Source organism: Dendrobates tinctorius, unplaced genomic scaffold (assembly GCF_039654945.1).
Source record: "Dendrobates tinctorius isolate UK_male_01 unplaced genomic scaffold, ASM3965494v1 ptg000032l, whole genome shotgun sequence".
Lineage (NCBI taxonomy): Eukaryota > Metazoa > Chordata > Amphibia > Anura > Dendrobatidae > Dendrobates > Dendrobates tinctorius.
This window is the reverse complement of record NW_027361700.1, coordinates 35,323,582-35,330,839: the sequence shown is the minus strand read 5'-3', so window position 1 is coordinate 35,330,839 and position 7,258 is coordinate 35,323,582. Positions and strand designations below refer to the sequence as shown.

The window sequence follows — 7,258 nt, the reverse complement described above, 5'->3', positions numbered from 1 at the left end:
TTCTTACATTAAATTGAATGTCATTGATAAAAAAAAATAGAAAAAACTATAAGAGGTTGAATTTTGGCAACAGTTTAAAAATGCTAGACAACACAGCAATTATGCAGAAGGCGGCAAATACCTGTCTAAGTAGAGCAGTAGGTAAGGGGAATCCACTGGGAACCTGTACAACTAGTTTACAGCACGGCTCAGTCTCCTGCAGTTGTTAATATATGTTTTTCTCTGTTGAGATCATACAATCAATGTTTCATAACCGATGCCTATGGGTTGGAAAGCATATATCAATTTAAATGCCTCCCGAAGAAGCAGTGCGAAACGCGCTTTGAGGCAGAGGGACACCCGGGATTTCCACATGCACACCACAGGTATTATATGCTGTATTGCTGTTATACTTTAATATTTGATTAGCCAGTAGTGCGGCTCATGTTTATGCCATTAGCAGCCCCTTAGTAAACTGCAGCACCTAGGATATTGCACCTTCCATTGCCTATACACGGCATGTATTGATTACAGCCCATAGTAACACAGATTCATCCTTTTGTGACTGATATTTGTTTCCTGTCTATTTCCTACAGTCGGATGCTTTACTTGGCCATATCTTCTGGTTATTTCTGGTTATCACTATATTGAGTATATTGATTATTTATATGCTTGCATTTTTCCAGCCCTGTATTTTTTTCAGGATTTATTATATATCGCTTAGCATTGGGTTGCTGTTTTGGAATAGCTTGTGTTACATGGCACCCCATGGCATTTTGTCCTTTTTTTAATGACTTAGGACCATTCTTTTAATTCTATTTTAATATTGTTTTATCAGTAAAAATCACTTTTTAATTATAAAGTACCTTGTGTTACTACTGCATTAATTTCTCTTTGGTAACATATTTTGTGAATAAATGAACCTATCTTTACCAAATTCACAATCTAGCATTTTAGGTTGTATTAAATTAAATTGAATGTCATTAATAAAAAAAAACTAAAAAAAACTATAAGACGTTGAATTTTGGCAACAGTTTAAAATGCTAGGCATCACAGCAATTATGCAGAAGGTGGCAAACATCTGTCTAAGTAGAGCAGTGGGCAAGAATATACCACTGGGAACCTGTACAACTAGTTTACAGCACTGCTCAGTTCCCTGCAGTCATTAATATATGTTTTTCTCTGAAACCTGCTGAGATCATACAGTTATAATGTATCATGCCTAACGCCTATGGGTTGGGCAGCATATATAAATTGTTTGGCTCACTTTAAAAAAAAAAATTATGTGCACACAGTGATGTTTAATAGGCCATTAATAAAGCTGGTACAAAGATACAGCAGTGATGGCATGAAATTTGAAGTTAAGCTTTAGGACTATATTGGCGCTCCATAGGATGACGTAAAATGAGATTCTTATTCACCATATTGACTCCTGTTAAGTTTTACGCAATGTTGAAATCATTCACTTTCATTAACGTCAATGCTTTGCGGTACCTTAGCTTAAAGTGTTCAATTTTAAGACACTGGTAAAAGTTTTTTTTAATTACTAGCTCGCTCGAAAATAATTTTTTTTTCTCTTCTGGTATGAATATCTGAATTTTATGTAAATTTTCCTTTGAGACATTTGGACAACGGAAATCCTGGTGAAACAGCTACTATAGATGAGACTTATTTGTATAAACTATAAAACCACTTTGAAGAGTTTTTTCCCATGAACAAAGTTAATTTTAAATAAACATTTTAATCAAATGTACTTTGTGGGAAAACCCATTTAAGAACTCAAAATATATTATTGCGGCAAGAAGAAGTTATATATATGAACTACCCTATATGAATGTAGGAAATACACTGACATACAGTTGTGGCCAAAAGTATTGACACCCCTGCAATTCTGTCAGATAATACTCAGTTTCTTCCTGAAAATGATTGCAAGCACAAATTCTTTGGTATTATTATCTTCATTTAATTTGTCTTAAATGAAAAAACACAAAAAGAATTGTCCTAAAGCCAAATTGGATATAATTCCACACCAAACATAAAAAAGAGGGTGGACAAAAGTATTGGCACTGTTCGAAAAATCATGTGATGCTTCTCTAATTTGTGCAATTAACAGCACCTGTAACTTACCTGTGGCACCTAACAGGTGTTGGCAATAACTAAATCACACTTGCAGCCAGTTGACATGGATTAAAGTTGACTCAACCTCTGACCTGTGTCCTTGTGTGTACCGCATTGAGCATGGAGAAAAGAAAGAAGACCAAAGAACTGTCTGAGGACTTGAGAAACCAAATTGTGAGGAAGCATGAGCAATCTCAAGGCTATAAGTCCATCTCCAAAGACCTGAATGTTCCTGTGTCTACCGTGCGCAGTGTCATCAAGAAGTTTAAAGCCCATGGCACTGTGGCTAACCTCCCTAGATGTGGACAGAAAAGAAAAATTGACAAAAGATTTCAACGCAAGGTTGTGCGGATGTTGGATAAAGAACCTCGACTAATATCCAAACAAGTTCAAGCTGCCCTGCAGTCCGAGGGTACAACGGTGTCAACCCGTACTATCCGTCGGCATCTGAATGAAAAGGGACTGTATGGTAGGAGACCCAGGAACACCCCACTTCTTACCCCGAGACATAAAAAAGCCAGGCTGGAGTTTGCCAAAACTTACCTGAAAAAGCTTAAAACGTTTTGGAAGAATGTTCTCTGGTCAGATGAGACAAAAGTAGAGCTTTTTGGGCAAAGGCATCAACATAGAGTTTACAGGAGAAAACGCGTTTTGTTAAGCGTTTCCGCAGCGTTTGAGCCGGATCAGACGCTGCAGAAACGCTTAAAAGATGCATCTAATTAATTAGCATGCGTTTTTGGCTTTTTGTGCCAATGCATGCATTTTTAAACGCTCAGGAATCGCTTAACAGCTAAAAACGCAGCATGCTCATTAATTCCTGCATTGCTCAGCGTTTTTAGCCATCCCCAATGATCCCAGAAATCGCATGTCAAAAAACACGTCAAAAACGCATCAAAATCGCGTCAAAAATCGCGCAAAAAACGCGTGGAAAAAGACGCGCGATTTCTGGGAAGGGGATCCTTTTCCTGAGCGTTTAAAAATGCTACCGTGGGCACATAGCCTAACATGTAGACACCTACTGGGCATTAGGAGAAGCGCAAACCTCATCTTTACACGGAACAAATTTGGCATTGAAATTGCCTTGTAAAGAGTTAAAGTGAACCTTATACATGCTGCCCAATCCAAGGTAAAAAATTGGTAACATTCGGTAAAAGTGCGGGAAAATATTTGTGTTGTCACCAAAATATTTTCCGCATTTTAGCAACAATGATGGTGGTGTATCATGAAAATTTGACACGTGTTTGATGAGCGGAGGGCGTTTGCAGAGCTCAGAGGTGTGGCGTTCTTGTAAGCACAGCAGTAATTTTTTTTCCTAACTTTATGTGTGCACATTGCGGCTAGCCAATCAGGGAGCAGGAAACACTCACAATGTCCTGACACAACATCACGGCTGCTGAAATTACATGGCTCTCTCCATATCAATAGCGGACATGATGTTTTAGCGCCATTTTGACACTGTAACAGCGCAGAGAGGCTGCTCCTGACGCTGCAACTGTTTGCATCAAGATTTTAGCTAGTTAGTTAGTTAGGCAGTTGTATGTCAGTCAGATAGTGTAGCTAGGTAGTGTCCAGTGTGGCTGTAAAATTTACCTTCCAGATTTTTTTTTTATTTTTTGGGGGTCATAACTGAGGTTCTCAGACAAAGCCATAGGGCACATGTCTAACAAGTGTGTTGTGCACTGCTTAAATAGTTCTCGATGCATGAGTATAGCATTCTAAATAATATATCAGTAGTAGAGTTGAGCGATACCGTCCGATACTTCAAAGTATCGGATCGGAATGGATCGGCCGATCTTAAAAAAAAGTATCGGTATCGCCGATTCCGATACCGGAAGTCCCATTCAAGTCTATGGGACTTCCGGTATCGGAATAAGAAAAATCCTGTTTTTCCCTTGTACAGCCTCTCTGGGGTCTGTACGGGCCTTTCGGGGGGCTGTGCCGGCCTGCCAGGGGGGCTGTGCAGGCTCCGGTGGGCTGTGCCGGCCTGCCGGGGGGGCTGTGCCGGCCTGCCGGGGGGCTGTGCAGGCTCCGGGGGGCTGTGCCGGCCTGCCGGGGGGCTGTGCAGGCTTCGGGGGTCTGTGCAGGCATCGTCCGAAGAGTGCCAAGAAAAAATTCCCCACACCATGACACCACCACCACCAGCCTGAACCGTTGATACAAGGCAGGATGGATCCATGCTTTCATGTTGTTTACGCCAAATTCTGACCCTACCATCCGAATGTCGCAGCAGAAATCGAGACTCATCAGACCAGGCAACGTTTTTCCAATCTTCTACTGTCCAATTTCGATGAGCTTGTGCAAATTGTAGCCTCAGTTTCCTGTTCTTAGCTGAGAGGAGTGGTACCCGGTGTGGTCTTCTGCTGCTGTAGCCCATCTGCCTCAAAGTTCGACGCACTGTGCGTTCAGAGATGCTCTTCTGCCTACCTTGGTTGTAACGGGTGGCAATTTGAGTCACTGTTGCCTTTCTATCAGCTCGAACCAGTCTGCCCATTCTCCTCTGACCTCTGGCATCAACAAGGCATTTCCGGCCACAGAACTGCCGCTCACTGGATTTTTTTTCTTTTTCGGACCATTCTCTGTAAACCCTAGAGATGGTTGTGCGTGAAAATCCCAGTAGATCAGCAGTTTCTGAAATACTCAGACCAGCCCTTCTGGCACCAACAATCATGCCACGTTCAAAGGCACTCAAATCACCTTTCTTCCCCATACTGATGCTCGGTTTGAACTGCAGGAGATTGTCTTGACCATGTCTACATGCCTAAATGCACTGAGTTGCCGCCATGTGATTGGCTGATTAGAAATTAAGTCTTAACACACAGTTGGACAGGTGTACCTAATAAAGTGGCCAGTGAGTGTATATGTAGTATGTATGTAGCATGTAGTATGTATGTAGCATGCATGTAGTATGTATGTAGTATGTATGTAGTATGTATGTAGTATGTATGTAGTATATATGTGTTATGTATGTAGTATGTATGTAGTATATATGTGGTATGTATGTAGTATGTATGTAGTATGTATGTAGTATGTATGTAGCATGTGGTATGTATGTAGCATGCATGTAGTATGTATGTAGTATTTTTTTTTTTTTTTTTAACATTTAACACATTAGCCGGATGATGGGACTACTACTGTCCCATCATTGGCTAATGTGTCAATCACTGTCATGGTAGCAGGCATCGCCAGATGGGACTTGTAGTCCCATCGGACGATGCTTGCACAGACCCCCGGACATCAGCACAGCCCCCCGGCAGGCCGGCACAGCCCCCCGGCAGGCCGGCACAGACCCCCACAGGGTGCACAGACCACCGGCAGGCCGGCACAGCCCCCCGGCAGGCCGGTACAGACCCCCACAGGGTGCACAGACCACCGGCAGGCCGGCACAGCCCCCCGGCAGGCCGGTACAGACCCCCACAGGGTGCACAGACCACCGGCAGGCCGGCACAGCCCCCCGGCAGGCCGGTACAGACCCCGGGCAGTCCACACAGCCCCCCGGCAGGCCGGCACAGCCCCCCGGCAGGCCGGCAGAGACCCCCGGAAGGCCCGAAATGACGGCGCATCATGATGCGCACACACCGCGCATCATGATGACGTCAGGCTGTCAATCAACTTTGAACTTCCGATTCCGATGCCGACTTCCGATATTGAAAAAATATCGGAAGTCGGTATCGGAATTCCGATACAGCAAGTATCGGCCGATACCCGATACTTGCGGTATCGGAATGCTCAACACTAATCAGTAGGTAAATGTGTAGAGCCTGCTGTATCCCACATATTAGCTTGTTATATAGGGGTTGTATATCAGTCAGATACTTTAGGTACCTAGTATTCAATGTGACTGTTAAATTTACCTTCCAGCCCTTTTTTTTTCTTTTTTCGCCATACTCAGGTGCAGAAAGAAATCCAGCAGGGCACGTGTAGTGCACTGCTTCTATTGTAATCCATGCACGAGTATAGCATTCTAATTCACATGTAGCTAGTGAAAAAATATTAAACAGCCTGTCTTATCCCACCTTGTAATTTAGTGCTGTGGTGAAATAAAACTGGTGACCTAAAGCACATAAAAAAAAGTAATAATTTTCTCTGTTGCTAAATGTGAAATAGTCTGCTGTTTCCCACGTAGTCATTTTGTGGCGGTGATATAAACCTGTCTGCAGACCTAAGGCACATTAAAACAAAATTATAATTTTTCAGTTGCAAAAAGTTAGCCAACCCATCGTATCACACATTGTCATTTGGTTGGGTTGAAATTAAGCTGTAGAGGCCTGATCCTTAGTCCCCCAAAAATTCTCCTGTTATTAACATCATACAGTAAGCGACATGACTTGAAAAATAGTTTGTAGCATTTAGTGTGTTATAGAGCAGTGGTCCCCAACCTTTTTTTGCACCAGAGACCGGCTTCAAGCAAGACCATTCTTCCATGGCCCGCCAGGGCGGGGATGAAGGTGTGGCAGGGGTGGGGCTTTGGTCATAAAGGGGCGGGACTATGGACGGGGTTGTAGTTTAGTAGTGCATACTTATCATTTAATTATAACATTTATAATGTAAATGTGACTTAACTCACCATATGTTTTGAATGAGTGGGAGCACCGGGCTTGTTTCCCTGTATCAGTGGGAGCACTGGGCTTATTTTCGAGCAACAAGTAGGTCCCATCTAGGGGTGATCGGAGACAGCGACACCCTTGTACGCATGGCTCCGATTCCACCCTTGTATGCATGGCTCTGCTCCTACCCTTGTATACATGGCTCCGCTCCCACCCTTGTATGCATGGCTCTGCTCCCACCCTTGTATACATGGCTCCACTCCCATCCTTGTATGCATGGCTCCGCTCCCACCCTTGTATACATGCCTCTGCTCCCACCCTTGTATACATGGCTCTGCTCCCACCCTTGTATGCATGGCTGGGCTCCCCCATCCTCCCCCATCATACTTACCCTCACACCGTCAGTTGACTTCCCTGCATCTCTATCCTGGCGCATCAGCTTCTTCCTGTGCAGAGCGGTCACGTAGTACTGCTCATTAAGGTCATGAATATGGATGTCACGCCTATGGGAGTGGAGTCGCGTCCATATTCATGACCTTAATGAGCGGTACTATGTGCCGCTCAGCACTGGATGAAGCTGCCGCCCCCGACAGGGATGCAGGAACTGAGTGTGAATA

At 43.6% G+C, this 7,258-nt stretch overlaps 1 protein-coding gene across 1 annotated transcript in view; it reads left to right on the top strand.

Annotated features, from left to right (window-relative positions):
- The first annotated feature begins 227 nt into the window (after positions 1-227).
- Positions 228-7,258, top strand: part of LOC141086571 (NXPE family member 2-like) — a 724,795-nt gene continuing 717,764 nt past the window's right edge. Inside the window, exon 1 of the mRNA XM_073572721.1 lies at positions 228-365. The gene's annotated coding sequence lies outside the window, so the exon portion shown is untranslated. The remainder of the gene's footprint in view (positions 366-7,258) is intronic.